At 37.9% G+C, this 22,582-nt stretch overlaps 1 pseudogene; it reads right to left on the reverse strand.

Annotated features, from left to right (window-relative positions):
* Positions 1-22,582, reverse strand: part of LOC149184819 (puromycin-sensitive aminopeptidase-like) — a 188,161-nt pseudogene that overhangs the window by 65,719 nt on the left and 99,860 nt on the right.

Below are 22,582 nucleotides of genomic sequence, written 5' to 3' on the forward strand. Positions count from 1 at the left end.
GATAATGACTGCATAAGGATGGAGGGTAATATAAAAGGATCACACATTTGGAATAAAGCCTGGGAAAACAAAGACTTAATTCAAGATAACATCTTCTGGGAAATTAGAGAGGGAGACTTAGCTTTATTCTGGGAGGACATATGGCAACAAGAACCTATTCTATTAAAGGAGGACTTGGAGGACCTCAAAGCAGAGACAAATACTAAAGGGCTTATCAAGGTGAAAGAATTTTGGGATCAAAACAATAGTATAGGGAAATAGAGAAACTGGAGGAAATTTGATCTCAGCAATAACAGTCCCCCGAAAGCTAAGGCTAAGAGACTAATGAAAGTGTTAGAACAAAGGAAAATTCTAGTTTCAAGCGGGAATGACCAGCTGAGATGGGGAAAAAATAATGAGGGGACCTTTAATCTCAAGGAAGCTAAACTCATACTCCTTGAACTAGATTCCCATGCTCCAAATAGGATTTGGCAAAACCTATGGAGGCATCAAGGTTGGATGAAAATTAAACTCTTTATGTGGTTAGTTGTGCACAATTTTTTTTTGACCTGGGATGATATTCTGAAGAGGGGTGTCCTAGGGCCTTCTAGATGCCAGCTCTGTGAAGCTTAAGAGGAAACAATGGAGCACCTTCTCAACAACTGCATTTTCACTTCCAGATTATGGGATTCTTTTGCCTCTATCTTCCAACAATCTGACAGAGACATTGGGAGTCTTTTCAATACTCTTATCAACTGGAGAAGTAACTTTTCGAATAATTAAGTTTTGAGTTTAGCTTGGGCCCTTACATCAAGCTTCATTATTTGGAATGTCTCGAAAGAAAGGAACAATAGAATCTTCAAGAATGTTAAGAAATCTTCCCATTATCTTTATGATCTAATCATAAACCAGATTAAGGAGATGGTTGGCACTATAGTTCGAAATCTCCCTTCGAATCCCCCTTCTGCAATAGATTTGAGGATTCTCTGTCAGCTAGAGTTCCAGGGTCTTGTTCCTCAGGGCTTAGTAAGGAAAGTTTCAATCTTGGATCCTAAGCTAGATTTCTAGCATCCTCCCCCTAAGGGTTTTCTGAAATTCAACATTGATGGTGCTTCTAAAGGAAATATAGGCACAACCGACCATGGAGGGGTGTTAAGGGATGAAAATGGAAGTATTATGTTTATCTTCCATTGTCATTTAGGAAGAGCCACCAAAAACATGGTAGAGTCAATGGCTATGGAGCAATGTCTAGAGTTCCTGGTTCAGGAAAACTGCCAAAATGTGATCATTGAAGCTGATTCTGAGTTAATCATTAACTCGGTCAAGAGAATCAGCTGGGGCATAAAATAAAAATAAAAACTCAGGAAATTGGAGGTTGATCTAGGTCTTTCAACGGATACACAGTCACCTCTAGAGCCTGAGAACAGTCAGTTTTGCGCATGTGCGAAGAAAGGTCAATAAACTGGAAGATTTGCTTGCCAATCATGATGTGATATGCATAGATAATAGGGTAGCGACAAACTGGCAAGAACTCCCTCAGAACAGATTAAAAGTAGAGTGTCAAGACCAAGCCGATGAAGATAAGAGAATGTTTTTGAAAAGAGCCATGGAGGTGGGTATTGAGGCAGGTACTGATGACTAGTAGTTTTTTGTTTAAAGGTTTGAGCATAGTTGGGTCTTTTGAGGGTTGTTTGCAGTGGTCAACATGTGATTCCCAAGCCTATATGTTCACTGTAGTTTCCAGTTTCAATAGTGAGGATGTTTTGGTTTTGTGGATAACAGGCAGGTTGGCGATGGCTTCAGTTCACATCGGATTAGGAGGGGTAGATGCGGCGATTGATCGACAGCTGGGAGGTCATGATAGCAGGGGTTTTTCCGTTTGGTTCACTTTACTGCGGCCTGAGCGGTTTTCCAGTGATCACAGCCCTAACAAGTAGGAAGCAGTTTTCCCTTTTCAGGAGCAATTCCACTCAGGGTTCTCCACGTGGAGGTGGGGTCGGGAGGAATACCACCCTCATCGCATGCTATTGTTCGCGAATGTGGGTGGGTGCAATATCATTCTCAACCGTTGGATCTCGCAATGCATATCAATGGATGAGATGGATCATGCATGTTGGTGGGTCCTTATGGTAAATGTTGTGCTGCTTATCAAAGCGATATTAGCCACAGCTGTTGGATCAAGCAGTGAGGTTCAACGGTTGTGATTAAATAAGGATGTCAAGAATTGGCGAGAAATGTTTTGTCCTTGGTGAGAAGAGGCTTTTCACTTTGGCCAATGATTCGCGGGTTAAGGAGTTAGGCGGATGTGAAACCTTTTAATATTGACATTGTTGTTTCTTTTCGGATCTGCATCCAGACTCTGGTATTTTTCTTTAGGGAGCTGTAAGGTATGGTTGTAGGGGGCAGGGCTTTTGCCCTTGGCCCGGTTTCAGGTTTCTATGGGTTCTTTCCTTGGTCAATGACCCCGCGAAAATTGATGTAATTTATGTACTTTATTTGATGATTAATGAATTGAAGATCTGACTCTTGCATTAGCAAAAAAAAGATATCTTGAAGCTCCTTGACTCTTTAAGTAGATCATTTTTGTCATATTCTATTATGTTTGTGGTTGTTCTCTATATGTTGTTTTCAGGTACCAGTGATTAGAAGAACAAGAGTTGGAGCAACACAACAGGGACTTCATCGAACGAATATTTGAAGGTAGACCTTCATGATATCAACTTTCTAAGGAATTTTTCTTTGGTATTGTCTTTGTTGTGACTAGACCCACTTTCGGGCTAAAGGGGTTGCCTCTGTCCACAGAGGGAACATTCCTGCATCACACTCTATCGCACAAGATTAACTTCCACATAAAAGTGGGAGAAATGTTATATATTGAACTCAATAGAAATGAAATGAACATCAGCAAGGCTGAGAAGTTGCTAGAGAGAGCGACAACAAGGTTGAAATAGGAGAGAGATAACTCTAGAGATCTACACATGTAGAATGAAAGTTTCAAGGAGCTAATTGTGAATTTGGGGGTAAATACAAAAGACAAAGTTGCATTTGAAGCCCTCCTCCAAAGTACACAAAGAAAGATACAGGAGATAAGGTACAAACTAAAGATGTCAGGAAGTGAACATGTGCAATCTAAGGAACTTATACAGGTGGAAGAAGAGAAAGAAATCATGGCCAAAGGGATGATAGAAAGGAACAATGAGATAGTCAACCTCAAGCAGCAGGAAGCAAAACTTCTACAGATGATAGACAAGCACATGTGTGTGATATGATATTCACCCTATGAGTGAAATCAGTTGAAGATTTATTAAACAAAGGTATTACAGACTCATGTGTTGGTGTGTGTTCTATGTTATTTACGCAACGAATTGATCAGATTGTCAATACACAGACATTTAAATAGAAAGACAGTAGAGAAATGCAGTAAGCAACACAAAGACACAAGAATTTAATAAGGAGTTCACCCTATTCTCCAGGGCTACATCTCTAGTCCAGCTTTCAGTGGTTTCCTTGTTTTATTGTGTCTTTAAGCAGAGAATTACAATGCAGGGACTCAATGTGAGTTCTCCTGAAGCAGATTTGCTTGGCAGGGTGGTTCTTGGATTCCCCAAGCCACTTGAGCACACAAACTTCTTCTTCCTACCAGCTTTGTCACCTTCTGGTCTACAGTGGAAAGATCCTAATGTGGTGCTCAGTCCAAACAGATCCTCTTTGGGATGGCTGAGATCTCTCAAGCCTCTGGTGCTCGACGTTGCCTCTGGTCAGCTCGGCCCTCTATCCTATTCTGCTTTTGCTTCACTATCTTATTTCTCCATGTTTTGTGCTCCTCTTGAGATTCTGGTCTCCTTCTCTATCTCTCAAGGGTTCTTTATCCCTCTCGATAACTGATTAACTCTGTATCCTATCTCTGTTCATGGCTTTGAAACAATTCATTCCAAGACTATTATGTTCCCTTTTCCACCTCTATCGATTCACCTTTTGCAGCTGTGCTTGGAGTTCCATGTTCGGTGTCATCATCAGCGCTCAGGGAGTGGCCACATGTCCTCCTCTAAATGGCGCCAGCCTGCTTCGTCGGTTCGTTTCTTCAGTTACATCATGGATGAAGTCTTTCTCCATCATGGTGGTCAAATGGATTCCAAATCCTTCTAAATTGTGGCTCATTCCTTCGTCAGTTCCACTTCCTCCATCGGGCGTGATCTTAGACGTCTGATCTGGGTCCCCTAGATCCAACATCATACACATGTTTTGTGCAGTTGACTTGCTCGATCATTAGCACGTGATCAACAACGATTTTCTCTCGCCTTCGCTTTCCATGCGTCAATCGATGAATGGAATCATTCCGCTCTCGTCAAAAACCACTTATTGTTTGAGGGCGCCCTAATCAATACCGCCATTTTTTTCTAGAGCATGGGTCCTGCTTCATCCTTTTAACACTTTTTCCTTTTCACCCGCAGTTCTTCGGCTCCCCATGTGTCTGGGTGCTCGAGCTTCCTCCATTTCGGCCCTGTCCGCCCAGAAATGCGCGATTACGCTAATTGTGCATCAAAATCCACCTCTGTTTCCCGATTTGGGGCTCTTAGGGGCTAATTCGGCCTCCTGTGTAGTCTCCATGGGCCTCGGTCAGTGCGCTTTGGCTGAGGTCCTCTTCATTCCACGCTGGTTGCCATCGACACTGGTTCAGGGTGTTTTTGATCGCTGCTTTGGAATTCTTTAGAGATTTGTCTCGGCCTGATACAGTCATGGTTCTTTGACAGTCTTTTATGAATCCAATTCGGATCACGGTCTTCCCACTAAAAAAGCTTTTGGACCACCAAAAGTTGGTTTTCAAGCATCGGCTAAGTGAGGGTATTGTTTTCTCATTTGTCCAATCTCAATCTACTTTGCACTGCTTGGCTTTGAACCTTTGAGCCCAATCCTGAGGTACTCAACATCTCCCCTGTGCGTCATCCTCACCTTCCTGTCCAACATGTGTCTTCCTTCACCTTGCATATTGTCCTTGCTCATATACAGCCAGACTTGGTCTCCAACTTGAAAACTATGCTCCATCTGGTGCTTGTCATGCCTAGCCTCGTATTTGGACTGGCTCTTTTCTAGCTACTCCTGTACTACCTGGTGGATCTCCTGGATCTGTTCAATGAACCTAGTTGCCTTGTCCACATCACTGTGTCCTTCAACCATGGTATCTTTACCAAAGAAAAAGTCCAAAGGAGACCTTGGCATGAAACCAAAACAGGTGTCAAAAGGAGATCTCTATGTAGAAGAGTGTTTGGCTCTATTGTAAGCATGTTGCACATAACACAAGTGTTCATCCCAAATCTTAGGATGTTTGCTGCAATAACCTCTCAGTAATTGGATCGTTGTCCTGTTTACTACTTCTGTCTAGCCATCTGTTTGTGGACGACAAGCTGTTCTTTTCTTCAATTTGGTGTCCATCAGTTCCCATAGACTCAACCAAAACTTCCCCACAAATTGGGTGTCTCGATCAGATACAATGGAAGTGGGTAATCCAAAATGGACCCATACATGTTTAAAGAACAATTTTGCAGTCTGTTCAGCTGTAATTTGTTTACTACAAGGTATCAAAATACTCATTTTTCTGAACCTATCCACAAAAACATATATATAATCATGACCTTTCCTAGATTTAGGCAGTCCTCCAACAAAATCCATGGAAACACTTTTCCAAGGGTGAGAAGGAACTAGCAATGGAGTGTACAAGCCTAGTTTTTTGTTGTTGGGCTTGATTTTAGCACACATGGCACACCCTCTTACATATCTAGAAACTGTCTCATTCATTTTCGGCCAATAGCAGAATCTTTGCAGCTGTGCAACTGTTTTACTTACCCCAAAGTGACCTGATATCAGAGAAGTGTGTGCTTCCTTAATTATCTTTACTCTCTCAGTTTGTGGAATGTAGAGTTTCCCACAATGATATAAGAGTCGGTCCTTCACATGATAGTCCAATTCTTCTACTCTTTTGCCTTGAATCAAAGTTGCATATACAGCTTTAAAGTCCATATCCTGAGCATATTGTTCTATATAGCTTTCATGTAGCACAAAATTATGCTTAAGTATGGTAGATGCATTTATAATGGGTCTAAATAACATGTCTGCAACCTTGTTATGTATGCCCTTTTTATATCTAATGACTAAATGAAACTGTGGTAGAAACCCCATTCATTTGTAATGTCTTGATTGCTGCAACTTAGTTTGGGAGTGTAGATATTGTAGTGGTTGATGATTAGTATGTATTACTGTCTCCTTTCCCATTAAATAACATTTCCACTTTTTCACACTCTGAACTAATGCATACAATTCTTTATCATATGTATGATAGTTAACTACTGCAGGATTAAAAGTCTCAGAATGATAACATATGGGTTTATCATGCTGTGTCAACACTGCTCCCATGGCATAGTCACTAGCATCAGTTTGGATCTCAAATGGTCTTTGTAGATCTGGCAGTGCTAGTACAGGTGTTGTACTAATCTCTTCTTTCAAGGTGTCAAAGGCTTTTTGATGTTTGCTTCCCCCCTGAATCACCTTATTCAATCCTATTAAAGTATGTAAGGGAGTTGCAATTGAGGAGAAGTTAGAAATGAACTTCCTCCAATATTGTGTTGCTCCTAAGAAGCTTCTCACTTCTGTAGCAGACCTGGGCTTAGGCCAGTTCATAATGATTGCCACTTTAGAGGGATCTATTTTCAATTCATCTCCCCTTACTATATCACCCAAGTAGTTTAGAGATGTTTTGCCAAATTCACATTTTGAGAGTTTAACATAAATTTTTTCTCTTTTCAAAACATCTTATGTCTGCTTAACATGCTTTAAATGTTCTTCCCACGTTTTACTAAAAATCAAAAAGTCATCCAGATACACAATAAAAAAGTCATCAAGAAAAGGTCTGAGTATATCATTCATTAATCTCATGAAAGTAGCAGGATCATTGGTCAAGCCAAAAGGCATAACCAACCATTCATACAATCCCTGCTTTGTTTTGAAAGTAGTCTTCCATGCATCTTGCTCTGTAACTCTTACCTGATGGTATCCACTATGCAAATCCAGCTTGGTGAAATAAACAACTTCCTTTAATTGATCCAAAAGATCATCTATACGAGGAAGGGGATAATGATTTTTTATTGTTATCTTATTTAGTGCTCGGTAATCAATGCACATTCTCCACAAGCCATCTTTCTTTCTCACCAAAATGATTACTGACCCACATGGTGATGTGCTAGGCGTGATGAACCCTTTCTTGAGTAACTCCTGCACCTACTTCTTGATTTCAGCATTCTCTAAAGAAAAGAACTTGTACATCCCAATGTTAGGCAAAGGAACATCTTGCTGCAAAATAATATCATGTACTATTCCCTTTTTGGGTGGCAGACCTTTAGGTGCTTGAAACAAGACATCATATTCTGAAACAACCTTTTGTATACCAGCTTTTTGTTCAGCATTATAGCCCTCAAATACATTGGTTTTATCAGGTTTCTTTTCCTTTACGACCATTAGTAAGAATTGTTTGCATGAATTTATCATTCTTTTCATCTACCCTGAGTTTATGAGAGTATAATTATTCTTGAGCTTAGGAGCTCTCACAAAGTATTTGATTCCATATTTAACAAGTAGATACTTGTTCTCAACTCTATAGAAAATAGCCTTTCTATCATACAAGTAAGGGCTTCCTAAAACAATTCCATATATATCCAAAGGAATTATGTCTAACTCAACCTCATCTACAAATGCTGACCCAAAAGAAAACTTGAGTTTGCACTATCTAGTCACTTGTAGTTGTGCTTTATCATTCAACCATCCTAATGGGTATGGTTTCTTGTGAGGTGTAGTTGCTAATCCCAATTCCTTTAAAATTTCTTTAGAAATCAAATTTACTTGTGAGCCACTATCAAACAAAGTATCAATCTTTTGATTTTTGGAAATAACTTGAATATGGAAAATCTCATGTCTTTTTCTCTCATTTTCTTCATGAATAACAGATTGAGCATAATAACTAGTAGATGCTTCATAATTCTTACCTTTTATACCTATGGCTGCAATAGTTATTTCATCTCCTGAGCTTGATCCCAAATCTTTCTGAATAGTTGCAACAATATTCTTCTTCTTGCCCTCAGACTTCTTAGGTCTCAGCTCTAGATGAAAAATCCAACAATGCTCATCATCATGCCCATCCTTTTTACAGTGAGTGCATTAAGCTTTGCTTTTCTATGCGGTGTTAGCCTTCCTTGCTTTCCACTTCTGCTTTCTTTTCTCCTTTCTCTTGCTTACAGTGGGTTGGGATGATCCCCCAAATTTTGGATTTCCATTCTTTCCTCTAGCTTCTAGATGAGTAGCTTGCATAGATACCTCATCTATACTAGTGAGATTAAACATGAGGATGGTATGCCTCATGTAGCTGTGTAGACCACCAATGTACGTCAAAAGATTCTCGGGTGAGTCTAATGAGATACCTAACATCAATGCTCTCTTTCTAAATTCTTGAGTATACCCTTGCACACTTTGCCCTTTCAACTGTCAAAGAGTTTTCCAGCTCATCATGGTTGGTTGCATGTAGGCCAATGGATAGAACTGCTTTTTGATTGTAGAAACAAATTCACTCCAGACAGAGATGGTCTTACCATGTTTTTTCATATCAGCTTGGGTTCTGCCTTCCTACCAAACCAAGGTAGTGCCTCCTAGGCATAGGCTTGCCAGCTAAATCTTACTCTTGTCTGAGTCTATGTTCTGTACCCTGCAACACAGATCAATTTGTGTAATCCAATTGTCTAACTTTTCAACATTTAGCTCTCCATCATATATAAGCAAATCAAATTTAACATCTAGCTTAATCAAAGATGCTTTCTTATGCACAGGGCTATTAGGAGGTGTGAGAAAGCTTCCCTCTTTCCCCTTTCCTTTGGAGTGGTCATGGAAGTGAGACTCATCTTCTTCTTTATCTTGTTTAGAACCTGAGGAGTCTTCAACCTTATTCTTTCTAAAGTCTCTATACATTTCTTCTACCATAGACTTTATAGCTAGGAAAATTTCTATGAATTGAGGGTCCGACCCCACAGAACCTTCCTTTGACATTGTCTTTCGAGGATAGACTCTCCCAATTTCAGGATTAGTTTCCACCAACTCTCCTTCTCCTAATTTGAGCTTCGATCTTGTGAGCATTCACAACTAAATCAACACAATCTTGTCTAACCTTACAACCTAAAGCTCTGATATTCACCCTATGAGTGACATCATTTGAAGATTTATTAAACAAAGGTATTATAGACTAATGTGCTGGTGTGTGTTCTGTGTTATTTAAGCAACGGATCGATCAGATTGCCAATACATAGACATTTAAATAGAAATACAACAGAGAAATGTAGTAAGCAACATAAAGACACAAGAAGTTAATAGGGAGTTCACCCTATTCTCTAGGACTACATCTCCAGTCCAACTTTTAGTGGTGGCCTTTTTTTATTGTGTCTTTAAGAAGATAATTACAATGTAGGGACTCAATGTGAGTTCTCCTAAAGTAGATTTGCTTGGCAAGGTGGTTCTTGGACTCCCCAAGCCACTTGAGTACACAAACTTCTTCATCCTACCAGCTATGTGACCTTCTAGTCTACAGTGGAAAGAGCCCAATGTGGTGCTCAGTCTAGACAAATCCTCTCTAGGATGGATCAGATCTCTCAAGCCTCTAGTGCTCGACGCTTCCTCTATTTAGCTCGACCCTCTGTCCTCTTCTTATTTTGATTCACTGTCTTCTTTCTTTGTGTTCCATCCTCCTCTTGAGATTCTGGTCTCTTTCTATGTCTCTCGGGAGTTCTCTGTCCCTCTTGCTAACTGACTAACTCTGTATCCTGTCTTTGTTCATGGCTTTGAAACCATTCGTTCCAAGACTTTTCGGTTCCCTTTTTCGCCTCTGTCAATTCACCTTCTGCAGCTGCGCTTGGAGTTCCCTGTTTGGCGTCATCATCAACGCTCAGGGAGTGGCCACATGTCCTCCTCTAAATGGTGCCAGCCTGCTTCATTGGTTCATTTCTTTAGTTATGTCATGGGTGAAGTCTTTCTCCACCGTGGCAGTCAAACTGATTCCAAATCCTTCTAAATCACGGCTCATTCCTTTGTCAGTTCCTCTTTCTCCATCGGGTGCGATCTTAGTCGTCTGATCTGGGTCCCCCAGATCCAACGTCATACGCATGTTTTGCGTGGTTGACTTGATCGACTATTAGCGCGTGATCAACGACAGTTCTCTCTCACGTCCACTTGCCATGCGTCAATCGATGAATGGAATCACTCCACTCTCATCCAAAACCACTTATCCTTTGAGGGTGCCCCGATCAATACCGTCGATTTTTTTCCAAAGCATGAGTCCCGCTTTGTCCTTTTAGCACTTTTTCCTTTTCACCCGTGGTTCTCTGGCTCCCCAATCGTCTTGGTGCTCGGGCTTTCCCCTAGGTGCTAATTTTGCATCAAAATCCACCTTTGTTTCCCGATTCGAGGTTCCCAGGGGCTAATTCGACCTGCCATGTAGTCTCCATGGGCCTCAGTCAGTGCACTTTGACCGAGGTCCTCATCGTTCCACGCTGGTTGCCATTTCCACTGGTTCAGGGTGTTTTTGATCGCTATTTTGAAATTCTTTAGAGATTTGTCCCGACCTGATATAGTCATGGTTCTTTGACAATCTTTTATGGATCCAATTCGGATCAGTGTGCAGCACTTGTGCTTGAAAATCCCCAAAATCCAACAAAGCATCTTATTAAGACACTCACCAAACTCTAGCTTTTAGAATGGGAACTTAAGAAAGTGCAGAAGGATTTGGACACTACCCAGAGGAACCTAGCACAAAAAGAAAAATATATTGAGATGTTCATGACCAATGTAGACTTAGTTAGTACCAACTTACAAGCAACAAACTAGGAGAATAATGAGCTAAAAGGCAAGCTAAAAGGAATTATGTGTCTTCTACAAGAAAAACAACTTTTTTGGGATGAAATCATAGCAGAAATGAAAAGGAAATATGAGTACATAACTCTCATGGATGGACATAAAATTGTGATCAAGGACTATGAGTTTTCCATCCTTTGCTTCCAAAGAATATGGAGAAAAGAACTTCCAAATCTCCAAGAAGTTCATCCAAATTATGAATGAAAGGCCAATCAGTGAGTTGAGGCCAATTGATGTAGTATATAGAGTATATGCTATCATGGAGATCTCTAAAGTTGTTTAGAAGGAGGAGGCCAGAGACAATTTGAGAAATGCCTGAGGGTGGTATAGAAAGATTTGGATGTTTCCATATTGAGTTTGATGAAAGATTTAGGGAAAGATTGCGTAGCTACTCAGATCTTGTGGGAATGTTAATCCCATGGACACAATACAACTAGATGTTAGTGGAGGTGTAGAGTAAGGAAGATTCCTCCCATGAAAAGACTTCCACCCTTAAAGGTAAAACAATGGTTAACTATCTCAGAAAGGAGTTCCAGTTGTTAGGGTTGATAAAGACCTTGTTCCACCCTAGGTTGGACTATACAGGTGTCACAAATCTCAAGATCACATATCAGCGATACTTCCATGCTCTTGTACCAGCTTCAACATTATGGAAAAGGTGTGAGTAGTTTGTAAATCCTCTTGTGCTTCAGATCATCAACCGAGCGATGTTGCCTCCAGAACCTGCTTATCATGACTAAGGATACTATTGATTGTGTTGATCATGACACTTTTATTTTATGCTTATGTAAATATTTTATTTCTGAATAAACTATTTCAGTTAGTTGGAATTTGGTTTGTACAATTGTGTCATTGAGCACGTTGATATTTTGTTATGATGATTCACTGCCAAATCAAGAAAGAATATTTTGTAATGGGATCTCCCTCTGAAGCCCTATATAAAAAGTTTATGATATTGAACCAAGGGTTTTGAATTTTAGTTTTCCAAGAGAGAAGCTCTGCAAGTTGTCCAAGAAATGTATATCTATGGAAGATTAAGAAAAATAATTGGCGATTCTATCTCATATAAATGTTCAGTATGTATTTCCTCTTGTGTTTGTGCCATTTGTTTTTACTCTTTTTCTCAGATTACATGTAATAACATCTGTTGGATATGTTTTTCATGGAATTATGGATTTATCTATGTAAAATATTAATTAAAGATGCCTATAACAGATATCAATTGTTATCCTTATAATTTTCTCCATGTATCTCAGCATTTCATTAAAATATCCTTCTCATACATTTGATGTTGGACTTCAATGAACATGATTCTTAGTTTTAAGCCTTGTTCATTGGTTTTCTCTCCTCTTTATTTCTTCCATATTGTGTGCTACAAATGACCTATGAAATTTCACGTGCATATGATGTTGCCCACTAGAGCCAGATATTAATGCTTCTATGAGTCATGGTTGGCATTCAATATTTTGGTTCTCCTCCTAAGGAAGGTTCTGAATCAATTCCATCTCAAAGGTAATAAAATATTGAGTGTAATAGATTATATCAGTAGAACATTGAAGAAATCATGGAGATGTCCTAAGCATTGGTCTCCTTTCAACCCAAAGGTTGTCTCTAGGAGGTACAACACAAGTAAAACAATGCTATCACCTACTCGTTGTGAGAAAAGTCATGTTAATCCTGAACCAAGGGCACTTCTTCACTTGGTATAGGAGTTTAACTTCAAATCCATAACATTGGTCAAGGAAAGTGAGTATTGTAGGCCCTAAACATTTCTATTCATCATACATGCAATCAAAGGAAAGAGACATGTATTTACAAGTTTTTGAATGCTCATGAACTCCATCCCAAACATCTTCAATTGATTCACTTTTTCAAATCAGGGAAAGATTTTATTCAAAGATGTTTTTATTGGTGTGGACTTGGAATTGGATGCTCCAGGAGAATTTGAAGAATTCCAAAAAATAGGAGATACACCTACTAAGGGACAAGTGGTATGATTTTGATTTTATCTCTTCTCCAGTCAATATAAGCATGTAGACTATCTCCATAATTCTAAATTACAATTGAATCCATGGAAGTATTGGTTAGAGAAAACAATTTTTCTCCTCCAAATCCTCATTCTTTCTCTCTGATCAAAGAAATAATGACATTTCCTATAGGAAGTGTTAGTGTCAGTCAGTTTTTCCTTCCACTAGTGATGAATGTTCTCTTTCAAAATTTCCATTAGGGTTTAAGGTCAAGTTTTTGTCATTTCACTATGTCTTCCATGCAAAAACTTTGGTCACTAGTTAGTGTGTCTAGGATTATTTCCACTCCTTCAAGATTTCCATGTCTGGTCACTACCATCACTCAGTTGGATGTGCTATCATTGAATATATCATAATCATCACCTCATTCATGTCACAATGGTCTTCATTTCGCTAAGTACCTCCATTATGTCATTAGGGTTTCACAATCACCAAACTCTCATTCCATGCATAAAAATCTGGCAAAGGAGTGGTAATAACAAAGTTTCTTTCATAAATTTGATATCAAGTGTAACATTATGTTTTCATATGTAATAGCTACTTCAAGGTTCTAATTTTCAAAGGTTGTAGTTTAGATTTCCAAAAAGGTTCAATGTCTCGAAAAAAGGCCATAAAGTTAGCAAGTTTCAAATATAAGATATCATAAAGTGTCAAGGGTCCAAATTTAAGCTTAAAAGAGTAAGAGGAGTTACTCTTTAACTCATTTGAACTTTCGAATTTCCAAGCATATCTCATTTATTATTGTATAGGAGGAAAACTTGGTGAAAATTGAGGGTTTTGCTATATTCTAAGTGAATTACAACCCTTATGTGCAAAATGTGACCCTTCTATGAAAAGATGAGACACTTTTGACATAATTGTGACCCTTCTGAAGTGAATTGTGACCCTTTTGTGGAGCAGCACAACCTTTCTGTGCATATTTTGACCTTTTCTAGTGGAGCGTGACCCTTCTGTCCAGAAGTGTGGCCCTTTTAAGGAAGTGCGACCTTTCTGAGCCAGATCAACCCACAGGGATTTCTTCCTGTTCTTAAGGATATTCTCGACTTATTCAAATCTCCAAAGATCATTCAAGCACTCCTAAAGCTTCTGCAATTAGTAAGTGGTCATATACACTATCCTTTCAAATATTTTTCTCAATGTGAATTGATTGTTGCCCAGGGTTCTCTCTAGCAAATTCTTGGTGAATAAACCTAGCTTCTACTGATTTACCACTGTCATCTATCATCCATAAAACCCTAAATTTAAAATATCCTATCATTGCACCACTTATTTTCCATTGATTTCATCAAACCCTAGCCTCCCACAATATTTTCACCTTGAGAAAAACTTCCACTTCAGTTTTATCAACATCATCTGGCTAGTGTTTTACCATTCAAGAAATTTAATGGAGAGTGAATAAGAGAGTGAAAAGAAAGTTCACAAGGGAGGAAATCATTCAAGGTTTGAGCCATCAAACTTGACAAAATTCAATGCTTCTCCATTTGCCTAGAAATGTTTCAGAAATGTTGGTTGTATGAAGTTTTGTGAGCAGGTTGCAGAGTTTGGTTCCCATGTCCCTTTTACAAGCATCTTTGCCCAAATTTGAACATAGATAAAGTTGTCATAGTAGGTATTGAGTTCAGTATCTCGACAGGTATTATTTCTTTAGTCCCAGGTATTCCAAATCATGGTGACACTTGGTTCAAAGGCATGGAATTGTCCATTGATGATTATAAGATGGTCCTAAAACCTGATGTTAGAGAGACCTCTGAACATGTTTTTACTTTTAGACATCTGCTTAACAAGTATGCCCCTCTAATGAAGCTTATCATGAAGTATTTTACATGTGAAGGAAAATTCTCTAGATTATACAAGTATCATGTTAGGTTAATTATGCATTTCACCTCAACAAGAACATTTAATTTTTGCAACTTTATGTCTAACAGTGTGGTGAAGATGACTAAAAAAATTCACACCAGGGGACAGCCTCATATCACAAATTTTTTTCACGATAGCCTGATCAAGATTGTGGTTATGAATCATCTCTTAGTCAAGCAAATCACTTTGGAAACCTTTTTGGATAAATTAAAGATTTCTCCTATCATTAGTCCCACTGTTTCTCCTAGCAAAAGAACATCATCAGGGCCTAGGTTCACAATGTCTATGAAGCAAGGTTCAATGCAAGCAGGAAAAGGTTTCAGAGGAACTTATACCTAAGGTAGCCAAGACATATCAAATAAGGAATAGGCTTGTGTTTTCTCCACAGATTGTGGAAGGGGCCAAGCCTTCTACATCAGCACAACGGAGATTAAAATTGTAGGATGAGGAGGCTATCCATCATGACATATTGATAGTGGACTTGGAATCCCAAGATGATCATCAAAACCTAAAACTAGTTATCGGAGATAAGGATTCTCATATCATGGAGCTTTTGGACAATGTGGCAAGAGCCAAATTCATGATTTCCTTCCTTGACCGAGAAAATGAGCAGTTGAAGGTAAAGAAACTGCTTCTAGAAAAAGAATTGTTTAAAACTAGTATGCAAGAGTCCAAAGGTAAAGTAGTGCTAGTGCATGATGAGATATATGGACAAGAGAGGTAGGTTGGGAGAAGAGACCTATGACAAAGGGTCTCAAAGGAAAATTGCAGAAGGAAAAAGATCAAAACCTACTGAACGAGGATTTGAGTCTTGAAGATAGAATAGCTATGGAGATCAATGACGATAGGGAATATTGGCTTAGGAAAGTAAATGACCATATGGAAAAGCTTCTTGACAGAGCTAACGGGGAAAATCATATGTTGAGTCACATGGCCCATCACTATTAAACAAGGAATCAAATTGTACAAATCAAAATCAAGAGACTGAAAACAAAATTGAAAGAGGTCTAGGACAAGCAAAGGGAATCAAGAAAAAGGAGAAAAAGAGTGAAAGTGGTGACTAAAAAATCCAAAAAATTTAGCATATCTTCCATAATAGATAAGGAACAAATTTCGAAAGTTTTGGAGAAATTTGAAATTTCGTAGGAAAAGGCACACAAAAGTGTCGCACTGATGCGTGACCCTTTTTCCCTGGACATCCAAATGAGGTTTTCTCTACATGGATGGATGAATTATAATGATTACATGCCAAATATAATATTATTTTTTCATGAAGGATTCCCATTTTGATCAGAAACTCAAAAAACCTCACCTTTTTCAGCTCTCTGCCACTAAATCTAGACTGGCATGGCACTTCTGAGTAAGGTTGGGAGAATGAGTTTATGGAGGCCTTCCCATGGGTCATTTTCCAAAATTCAAGATGATCTGGAAACTAGACATAAAATTATAGTTTACCATTCTTTCATATTTCCATTTTAACTTGCGGAGGAGACGTAAAAATGGATTCAAATAGGAGCAACCCTTCTGCAAAATTTCTTGTTTTTGTGCATCCTGGTGTGACCATTTTGCTGACTGGCATGACCCTTATGGTTCTGGTGCGACCCATCTGGTCTGGTAAACTCTTGAGTACTCAATGATGGAATATTTGAGATTTTATGATCTGTTAATGTAACTTTATTTTTATTAGTTGGGTTTTGCCTCACTTTATGAGGAAAATTGTAATTAATGAGGAGATATGCTCTCCTAAACTTTAGCCTAAATTGTGGAAACTATCTCAACTATCCTATTTTTCAGTGAGGACTCATAAAAGCTAGTTATGATGGGCCTTGAATAGAATTTTCGACTTTATGAGATGTCATATGTTGTATTCTCCTATTTAATATGGAAGGGAATCATTTTCTAGGGGTTGGACATTTGAGGAGAGAAACACTGTAACCTATATTTGACATTTTGGAAATCAAAAGACAGAGATTGCAGCTATTGTAGTGGGATTCCTATGATATGTGTTTTAGCAATGCTTTTTCTTCTATGATCATATGTTTGAATGTATTGTATCTTTCAGTTCCATTTCCATGTTTCATGTGCTAGTTTCCTAAGATAATAAACAGAATTCATTCATGTAATGCTCTATTTTGGAGAATCTTTCACATTATTGTTAAGTTTTCTCCTGATATAAACAAATTCATGAGTTCCATTCTCATTTAGAAAACCTACCTATCTCCCATATACACATCAACAACCCTAAAAGTGCTAAAGTGTGTGACTACTTTGCCCCATTACATCTCTGCAAATCTAATTCTCAAAGCCTAGACCTAACTCCCCCTAACCTAGCTACATGGATTTTCTCCCTTATCCACCAACAAAACCCTAAATCTTTCAAAACCTACATGAGCTTAGCTATCTAGTCTAAACCCTTTATCGTCCAGTCATCTCTTGGTTGTGATTCCATAGAGAGAGCCCTCTATGGTTTGGTAGGGTTAGCTACCAAACCAAAAGCTTGGTCTGTGGTTACCTCTATTGATTTTCTCACCAGCCTAGGACATTGTGGGGGATAACATTTTGGTATCATTTTTGGGGAAATGATTATTATATCATTCCTATGGTTAGTTCTATTAGAGCATTCAAGACTAGTTCTATGGGTGATAGATTCTAGTATCCAAAGCAAGGTTGATTTAAGTAATCTCATCAAGTTCAAGGTGTAAAAAATCTAGCTCCTAAAAGATACACGATGTCAAATCCTGACCCAAATCCACCTACAATGGTTGATGATCCAGAGAAGTTACTTAAAAAACTCAAAACTCCCATTCCTGAAAGTGAACCTAGAAAATTGGTAAAACTTACATCTCTACCCGATCAAGTATTGACCATTGAAGATATTTGTTTTGATATCCAGTTTGAGAAATCTTTGTTTCTATCTAAATCTGAGTCTTCCCTTTCGGAAGTGGCCTTTTATCCTATTAGGTTTGATTCCTACCTTCCTTCTGCTAAATCCCTCTTTTCCAAAATTGATCACGAGTTGTGGTTAAATTTTGATAAACTTCAAAGCTTAGCAAACCAACTTCAAATCACTACCGAGAAAGCTTACATTTAATATCAGCTTGAAAAATTGGCCACTGTTTCATCTTCTACTTCATCTAAACACATCAGCTATATCATTTTTCATTGTTAGTTTACCACTATCTCCACTAGTGTCATCATCTCCATCAACACAACCTATTGTAATACCTACACAACCCATTATAGTACATCTTCTTCCTCCTCCAGTAGTCATGGCACGATTTAATCCTTTAATATTACATGGTCAACTTGTTGCTCTACCTCATGACTATTGCCAAAGACACCCTCTGTTTAATGAAACATCAGAGATTACAACTCAGAAAAATGTTGACAAACTGATTGATTTCATTGACCTTGAAGAGGTTGATGAGGAGGATGCAAATATGAGAATCATAGCTTAGAGTTTTTCCAGAGATGTGAAGAAATGGTTTCACATCTTGGCAGTCAATTCCATCAAAAGTTCCTAGCGTTGATAGGGTTATTCTTGGCCCGGTGGCAAGAGAAGAAAATTTCCATTACAGGTTTTGGCTTAGTACAATGCTATGAAAAGAAGCCCAAATGATTCAATGCAGGAGTTTACAACACGGTTCAATCTGGTTTATAATTCCATTCCTAATGACATCAAACCTCCCCCTAGTTTAGCCCTCCTCCACTATCCTGATGCCTTTGATCCAAACATGGTATATCATCTTAGGGAGAGAGATCCTGTAACCTTGGAAGAGATGCAATGCAATGTTGTAAGTGTGGAAGCCAATTTTCTTATCAAAAAGTCCAAAATCAAATCAGAGAAACCTGAGAAGAAAGTTACTATTAAGGAAGAGTCTTCTTCTTCTTCTAATAGACAAGTAGAGCCTTTGATAAGGAATCTGAACTAGATAGGCCAACATAAATCATAGTTCCGAAATAAGTAGAAAGAATAGAAAAATCAGGATCCTCAAGGACAGATCAAAACACCATTTCAGAAAAACTACACACAAGGCTCAGAAAATGATCAAGAAGAAATCGCCAAGGCTAATCATTTCTTTGAAGAAGATGAATCACTTACCTTTTTTACTAAGGAAGATCAATTTTCTTAGGAATTAATAACACCAAGTGATTAGTAGCTTGTCCTTGCCAATGATGATTCATGGGAAATGCAGATCAGAGAGTATCAAAGGGGATATCAGAATGCCCACAATCATTTGTAGAAACAATACAACTTGAGGAGCGGAAATGTCCCTGTTACATTACATCAAGAAAGGTAGAATATTCAGAAAGATGCACCAAATAAAGAAGAATCTCCTGCAAATCAAAATAGAGAAAAAGAAATTTTCATTCTGAGTCAAGATAAAAATAATTAAGCTTCTACCAGCAATGCAAGGAAGGACAACGAGGGTCAAACTGAAAGTCAGAAAAAGGAATCTCAAGCAAAAGGATAGCCTGAAAGGAAGGACATTATAGCAAAAGAGGTAGACGAACAATCCAATATTTTTAGCTTAGAGAACGAAATTTCTAAATTGAAGGTTTCAATTCCTCTAACTGAACTAGTTCATAATGAGAAGTAAAAATTCCAGATTGCTAAGATGTTGAAAGTAGATCAAATGTCAGATATTGTCAATGTTGTAGATGATGAGCCTGCAATTTTATTTTTTCTAGCTGTAGAGGGAATTCCTTAGTATAATGAAGTTCCTCCTTTATATTGTAGTTTGAAACTCCATTAGTTTATACTACATAATGCCCTATTATATTCTGGTGCCTCACATAACCTGAGGCCAAAAGCTATTATGGACAAACTAGGATTAGATATTACTTGACGTTACCATGATTTGTATTCCTTTATTTGGAGAGATTCAAATGCCTTGGCCTTATCAAAGATCTACTAGTGTCCCTCGACCAAATCCCAACCAAAAATGTATTGATGGATGTAGTGGTCACTAATATACCTCCACAGTTTGGCATGTTTCTCTCATGTTCTTGGGGGGAAAAACTAAAAGGAACCTTGCAAATTGATTTTTCATATGCTACTATACAGGTATTTGGGTAACTCAGAAAACTATACAGGGAGAAGAAGATGAAGTTCATGATTAGTAGCAAAGAAAGACCAAATAATCACCCTATCCATGATGTACATAACGATCTAGAGTCTTTCATTTTGTATAGTGATTTGAATTCAGTTGATGGTGATAGTAAAATTGTTCAGATTTCAGAAGTTTCATATGTCATAAGAAGTGTACAGGAAGATTTGATTGCAGAAAAATAGGAAAATGATACTAAGATTTTGCATCCAGAAATTTCATCTGAAGAAATTGTTGAATCAATGCCAGAAACTCATATTGTTGAGAGAGTAAGTCATCCTCCAGAAAATCAGAAAGATCACTCCTCTAAAATTTTGTTTCCTGATGAGGAGGAAGGTCTTTGGACCATGGAGTTTGATGGTGCATTGGGGAAGAAAGGAGCTCAAATTGGCATGTGGATTCATGGCCCCTTGCAACAATCATGTTAAATTCCTCGAAATGTAATATTAAGTTCTTATAAATTGGCCTTTGATTGTTCAAATAATGAGGCGGAGTACAAAGCACTAATTTTTGGCCTTAAAATTCTGAAAAAACTAGGAGCGAAGAGAATTTTAGTTTATGGCGACTCCGAGTTAATAATTAAGCAAGTAAAATGGGAGTACCAGGCGAAGCATCCAAGGATGCAAGCTTATAGAAATGTTGTCCTTGACATTATCAAAACTTTTTCAAAGTATACTTTATCTTTGATCCCTAGAACTCAAAATATGATGCTTGATTCTCTTGCTACTGCAGCAAGTATGGTTAATTTTCCTACCCGTTTAGGTATGAAGTATTCAATTCATGTCAAACACTGCCCAGTTGTCCTTGACAATCTGAGATATTGGCAAGTGTTTTGGGATGACAGATAGATCAACAAATTTTTGCATATGGAGGATGAATTTCTTAATTCCCATATTGATGATACATGTGATGAAGATGATCAGTAAATTGAAGAAACAAAGGTTGAAATTTGGGAGTTGAAGGACAATAACATTCCAAGAGGTCTTGTACCTTTTGAAGAGTTATTTGATTGAGATGATGTTGCTAGAAATCCCACCATGGTCCCTATAGAAACAAGTGTTGAGGATGTAAACATTGGCACAAAAAATAAGCCCGAGATGGTCAAATTACCAGGTCCTATCTCCTGAGATCAAAGTAAGTATATTGCTTTGTTGACATAATTTTCTAATGTATTTTCTTGGGACTATTCATATTTGAATGAGTATGATAAAAACATCATTCAACACACTGTAACAGTCAAGCCTGATCAAAATTCATTTGGCTAGAAGCTGAGGAAGATTAATCCTAAGTTGTTGTCATCCATCGAAAAAGAGGTAAATAGGTTGTACAAATCTGATATTATAGTTCCTATTCAATTTTTTGAATGGATGTCAAATCTCGTGCTGGTGAGAAACAAGACCAGGGAGATCCGCCTTTGTATCAATTTCAAAAATCTGAACAAAGTGTCCTTAAAGGAAAACTATCCCCTGCCAAAGATGGACCACATCCTGCAAATAGTAGTTGGATTTTCCGTAATGTCATTGCCTGATGGATACTCGGGTTACAATTAGATTTTAGTGCACAAGGATGATCAACTAAAAACAAGCTTCACAACACCATGGGGTACATTTATGTACGGAAAATTTCCGTTTAGATTAAAGAATGCAGGAGCAACATTCCACCGAGCCATGGACATTGCTTTTTCCAATGAAAAGGATGTTTTTCTAGTCATTTACTTAGATGATCTCACAGTTTTTTCTAAATCTAATGATGAACATTTACATCATCTAAGAATTGTCTTTCAGAGATGCAGAAAATTTGGAATTTCGCTGAATCCTAAAAAGATCCTTTTCACCATAGAGGAAGGTGAGTTGCTTGGCCACATCATTTCCAACGGTGGCATCTGGATTGACCCCGCAAGAGTTGAAGCTATTCAGCAATTATATTTTCTGAGGAACAAGAAATAAATTTAGTCATTTAATGGGAAAATTAACTTTTTAAGGGGATTCATCCCTGTTAGGTTCCTACCAATAGGAGTCATAATTTTGAATGACTAAGGTTAAGGCTTGTAATATTGTACATACCTTTGCTTTCTGCAAATGTTTTCCATATTAAAAATTAAAAAATGTAAAGAGGGTATGTCCTAAAAGAAATATCAAAGGACAAAAAGAATAACAGAAGGTCAAAAATGAAAATATATGAACCCCAAAAACAAAAAGAGACCATGAAAGTGTGCAAGCCTAAATGCCACTACTATTTACTTTTACGCATAATAATGATTGTGTGTAGTTTTTATTCATGCCACAATCCATGGTAATAAAACTGTTTAATCTTGATTATATCATGCTTTGAATTTTATGTTTATAATTGGAGAATAAAATCTGACCAAACAGTTTAATCTTGGCAGATTAGTGGATAGGTAGAGAAGTAAAAGGAGATCATAAACTTAATCTGAGCCCTTGGAAGACATAAGGTTAGAAGTAGATAGTTTGTTTTATAAAAGAAAAGGTAGGATAAGGGTTTCTAACCTAAATTCACCCAAATAAATGAAGAAAAAATGTTAGGGTAAGTATATGGGTAAGTAGAAGAAAGGTTGGTGAAGTATAAAGTTGATTGGATCAAAACACATGCATCATTCTTAGACACATATTTCAATATGTATGATCAATTATGGAAGCAAAAAAAGGGTTTGCA

This window comes from Pinus tabuliformis, chromosome 3_2, assembly GCF_031772625.1.
Source record: "Pinus tabuliformis cultivar Carrire ecotype Pingquan chromosome 3_2, CPIR1, whole genome shotgun sequence".
Lineage (NCBI taxonomy): Eukaryota > Viridiplantae > Streptophyta > Pinopsida > Pinales > Pinaceae > Pinus > Pinus tabuliformis.